The 5841-nt window shown below is 32.1% G+C and overlaps 1 pseudogene; it reads right to left on the bottom strand.

The window, feature by feature from the left end:
- Positions 1-3097: 3097 nt before the first annotated feature.
- On the bottom strand, positions 3098-5013 carry LOC109796847 (uncharacterized; annotated as a pseudogene).
- Positions 5014-5841: the final 828 nt, after the last annotated feature.

Below are 5841 nucleotides of genomic sequence, written 5' to 3'. Positions count from 1 at the left end.
TTTATTTCGAGACAACTTAGTTACAATAAGTACAGTGCTGTTCTCCCATCAAGTATCAACATCGATATTTTACCTAAGTTATATATCTCATAAATTTAAAATAGAAATATAGTAATGTTAAAATTACCTTTTACTTCCTTAAAAATAATTGATTTTAGTTAAGTTTTTTTTTTGTGTTTTCGTTTATTTATTTATATACACGGATAATTAAAAGAAGACATTGTTTTCTGAAAGATAAATATCATATGTATACATTTTTATAAATGATATATTACAAAGAGATGATTTATTTTTTAAAAGGACTAAATACAATTATTAACTTATTTGCAACGATTGAAAATATTATTAACACATTTAAAAATCGTGTGTATTATTTAATAAACTAATAAATGAATTTTTCTATTAAAAATGATAAGGTTTCATAAAAAAATTATGGTAGATGTATTTTAATAATAGTTTTTAATTTTTATAATTAATTTCCTAATTAAAACATTAAGAGAATGAGATTATAGGAAAACTTTGTGAATAAATCATTTTTGGACCATTAAACTCTATTAGTTTAGAAAATATTAATTATTTATGGAATACTAATTTCAAAAACAATACTTTTTAATTTAGGAAATATAAAGATATATTTATTTTGAGAAAATTTTTCCTGGTTTCATTTACAGTTTTATTCTAAATTTATTTCTTATTTTCCAATATTTATACAAAGAATAGAGAGCGAATTTTTTTTTTTCTTTTTCCTATACAAAACTTTGAAAATAGAAAACATATTGAATACATGATGGGAATTTTATAATAAAAATGAAAACAAAAAGGTTTTTCAAAGTAAACAAACCATGACTTCTTAAAAGATATAAGAAGAATATGAGTTAAGATAAAATAATAATAATAAAAGTTTTTTATCAATCGGATTCAAATTGGTACGGAGGAGTTTACAATAATTCATGTGTATTATTCAATCAATTGATTTAAACTCTTTTGCTGAGTCAGAATAATATGATTGAGAAAAAAGATATATTCTAAACAATAAATAAATAAATAAATAAATATATATATATATATATATATATATATATATATATATATATATATATATATATTGAAAAAAGTGGTCAAATGGAAAAAAGCACTGTCAACATTACTTTGTGACAAGAATTGATGACAAGCATGAAGTAAATTAACAAGGTTATTGACACCTAAAAAACTTTTTTTTAGAAGAAAAATTACCAAATGTGTAACATGATTGGTAAACTATTTGAAGTCACTAAATGCTAACTAAGTCCAATATATTTTATGAATAATGATAAATAAATTTAAGCCAAAATCTCTTATAACAATAATAGTTTTGAATAACAAAATACATTATTGATTTGATGAAGCTAATGACTTTAGTGGATCAGAATCAAAGAAGGAGAAAAAAAATTCTATTTAGACATTGAAAACAATAATTATGTGAATATATATTTTTTTAATCTTTTAACAAACTTTTTTGTGGATCAAACCTAAATCAAGTTGTGATCCACTTAGATTAAAATGACTTGTATTTTATTTGTATTAAAAATTTAAAATTCAAACTCTACATTTCATCAAGTGAGTTTGTCTTAACTTAAATAATTTAATCCATTTTACCAATTCTAATTACAATATATCCGTATCATTAAACTGATAATAGTGCAATGACTCAAACTTAATATATATATTTTTTTCTTTTGAAGTGATGGTGATGAATTTCAAGCCTAAATCTTGGTTTGAACAATTATATTTGCACTTTTGTATTTCTCACTACACACTTTTTTAGAAAAATCCAAAATACACTATTTTGAAACATAAAAACCTTGTCACTTCCTTTCACATTCCCTATTTTTCTCCTTTCCTCGCAACCCCAATGTTGCACCTCATGCACCTTTATTTTCCTTCTTAAATCTCCTATTTCTTCTTGCATTACCTCCCCTGCTCACTACACTCCTTGTGCCGAAAGATTCCCTTGTCTCACCAATAAGTTTTGCGTTTGTGCCGAAAGATTCCCTTATCTCACCAATAAGTTTGCGTTTTCTTTTCACGTCACAAATGTAATGAAAACTAGTTTTGTGTATTCCTTATTTGCTAGGCAGTGTTTGTTTTGAGTGACTATCATGTTTGTTAGGTAATTGTATATATATTTACTCTTGCCATGTGCTTTCTGATAATCACATTGTTTGGTCGTTAAGTATGTTATATCCATTTTATACGAACATTTTAAGAATTTTTTTTAGCCCATGTGCATTGTGATAATCACATTTTTTGCTCATTAAGTATGTTATATTCATTTTGCAGGAACATTATAAGAAAGAAGTTGAGATGCTTTATTAAAGAGTAGTGATGCATGAAACCATAGTTTGAGACACCATGTGAGAGGCATTAAACATCATGAGTATTTATATTATATACAAAGAATGTGTGTATTTTTTTTTTTTTTAATTTCCACCTTTTTAGATTATATTCTTATAACTACTTCAAACTATTCATAAATCACGCATTATCATCTAAATTCTATTATATATTATTTTCTAAATTTACTTAAACCCAAATGCATCTTTCATTTTAATTTATATAAAGTGGGTTAAATAACTTTATTCTTACCTAATAACTCATTTCTTTCCTTTTCCGTCTTCACCTTATTTCTTTTTTCTCCTCCAACATTTTTGCGGTGCCAAATATAACCGGACCCAATAGGAGAAAATATACCCTGTTCTCCGTCACTCCTCTTTGCAATATACAGTCAAAAGCGCAAGATTTTCCATGAGTCGGAGGGAATAATGGTCAAAAATCTTAACCCTCAAAACAGGTCAAATTTCACAGCAACAATACCAAATTCTTCACATAAAGCCATTACGGGAGACAGATTTTGTCTTCGTTCCCAAAAATTCATCTCCAAGTCTATCTAGCATTCAGAATCACATATACATCCTTCTTTGCCATCAAAAAGGACAAGCACATAGACTCGATGACAGCATCCTCAACAGAAAAACAATCGATATCATGTCCCCAAACTCCAAACAGAGAAAGCTATAAATAATTAACCAAAACAAAAAGTTCACTAAGAAGACCTTGATAAACAAATCCCCATGCCAAAGAATATAGTTTTGTTAAACAGACAAATTGAGCTGTCTGTACACATCAAGCTTGCAAAATGTTTTGTACAAACGTTCATACGTATGTTCAGAAATAACATCCATATTAACTAGTGTGGTAGCCAAGTCCCTAGCATCATTAAGCCACCCCCCAAACCCAATCCCTTCAATCAACAACGTGTAAGTAGTTTCATTTGGCCCACAGCCTCTGTCCACCATCGCAGCCAACACCTCAATGGCATCCCCGACTCTCCGCACCTTACACAACCCAAGAATCACAATGTTATAACTAACAACACTTGGCCTACACTCACTACCACTCTCCATGTCCACCAACAATCCAATAGCCTCTTCCACCATCCCATCCCTGCACAAACAAGATATAAGCGAATTATACGTGATCCCATCAGGATCAACACCCTTCTCCAACATCTCCAAAAGACCAAAACCATCCCCAATGCTCTAGCTTTATGACCATTACTCCACAAAGCACTAAACATCGTGTTATATGAACTTGCATTGGGAGGACACCCCATTTCACTCAACTTCTCAAAAACACTCAAAGCCTCACCAGCTCTATTTTTCTTGCACAGAGAAGCCAATACGGTGTTATAGTTAACAATATCCGGCACACACCCTTCAGAGGTCATAACATCCAACAACTCAATAGCCAAATCCACTTTACTCTCTTTGCACAACGCAGCAATGAGAGGATCATAGCAATAACCATCAGGTACCAACCCCTTTTCCTTCATATCCTTCAACAAACCCACACCCTCCTCAACCTTGCGATCACGACAGAGAAAACTAATCAAAACACTGTACGTGACAACGTTAGCCGCGCAACCTTTTGCAACCATGTCAGAAACCAAATCATAGCCCGCTTCCCATTTCCCTAGATTCAAAAGACCCCTCAAGAGAATGTTGTAGGTCATGACATCAGGGGCATAACCCTTGCAGCTTATGCTGCTAATAAACTCAAAAGCGCGATCCACGAAACCCTCTCTGCACATGCCCCTTATGATGGAGTTGTAAGTGAACATATCGGGCTGAAGGCCGGTTTGAAGCATTTCATCAAAAAGCTTCATTGCATCGTCGATCCCATTCCGACCTTGGAGAAGCGTTGCTTCAATTAGAATGGTGTAGGTGACAACGGTGGGTTTGCAATTGCCGTCTAGTAACTGGTTTTTAACCTTGAGAGCGGAATGGAGCATGCCCCTGGAGCAGAGAGAACCTAGGAGGATGTTGTAGGTGACGACGTCGGGGGCGAAACCCTTGATCTTCATTCGGCGGAGGACGTTGTAAGCGGAATCGATTTGATTGGCTTTGCAGAAGCCGGTGATGATTGCGTTGTAGGCGACGACGTCGGGCTCGCCGTGGCTCTCGAGGATTTGCAAGACGTGGAGGGCTTTGTGGATGGTTTTGGAAGTGAAAAAGCCCTTGATGAGGTTGGTGCACAAAACGACGTCGGGTTTGTAACCCTTGGTGACCAAGTGGCGGAGGAAGTAGAGGCACTCGTTGTAGTTGCGGGCCTTGCAGGCTCGGGTGAGGGATTTGATGAGATGGGTGTCTTTGAAATCTGGGGTTTGGGCTTGGGGGGGAGGTTTGGGCTTGGGGACGGAGGAGATAGTGCGGTTGGTGATGGAAATGGTGGTGTCATTGCGAGAATGTGAGAGAAGGTTTGAGTGGGAATTGGTGCGTTTGGATTGGGGTGTGAACAAGGGTAGAAAGTCAGTGGAAACTGTTGTCATTGATAATAAGGGTTCATGGAGCGTGGCTAGAAGTGAACAAGGTGCTTGTGAAGGGAAGGGACCGCGTGATTCCCTGTTTGTCAAATCACGAGATTGTGGATGAGGGAATTAAGGATTGCCTCCAGCAATCTGCAGTCCAAGATAACATACACAAAATAGACAAATAATTATATAATCTCAAACACTTTATATATATATATATATATATATATATATCAATTTCAAAATCATCTATACCTAATTTACTGTAACCAGTAAAGGTTTAATTATTAATAATTTTCTTACTGTGTTTACTCCAACTAAAATGGCCTCTGATATAACATGATTTTAGGACTCTAAATTTATGTACACATATTTGGGTAAACATAATAAAACGAATCCCCCTTAAATTGGGTTGAGTTTATGTTGAGAATGAGTTAAGAACCTCGACCTTGATGAGTTGCATGATAAATTAGATTGACATAGAAAATGTATGATTCGTCAGTTGATTCACTAAATAAAAAATAAATTAAGTTATATTTAAATATGAACTTAATTTAAATTTTCTTAACGTATATTTTCTAAAATTTATCGTTATGATTTAAATAATTATAGTAAAATGAAAATAAAAGACGCAATAAATATATATAATTAATTTACATCGCTTGCTTATTTAGTTTTAGGAAGTTAACAAGTTATATCTAATTACATTTTAAAAGATAGTGTTATTATAATTTGTTAATATATTTTTTCTAAAATAAAATGATATATGTTAGTAAATTTCACAAATATTTATTAACTTACGCCTATTTATTTTTTTTAGTTAGAATAAATTACTAAGTTGTACTTGAATATATATATATATATATATTTAAGATAATTATACTTGTAATTCATCTAAAATACAAGTACCAATAAGTTAACAAATTCCTATAAAAGAATGGCTACAACTTTTTTAAATCAAATAATCTATTAAAGCATTTATGCATTTAATT

The sequence above is a fragment of the Cajanus cajan genome, chromosome 6 (assembly GCF_000230855.2).
Source record: "Cajanus cajan strain Asha chromosome 6, NIPB_CcT2T_4, whole genome shotgun sequence".
Lineage (NCBI taxonomy): Eukaryota > Viridiplantae > Streptophyta > Magnoliopsida > Fabales > Fabaceae > Cajanus > Cajanus cajan.
The sequence above is the reverse complement of the archived record's forward strand: the minus strand, read 5'-3'. Positions and strand labels throughout refer to the sequence as shown.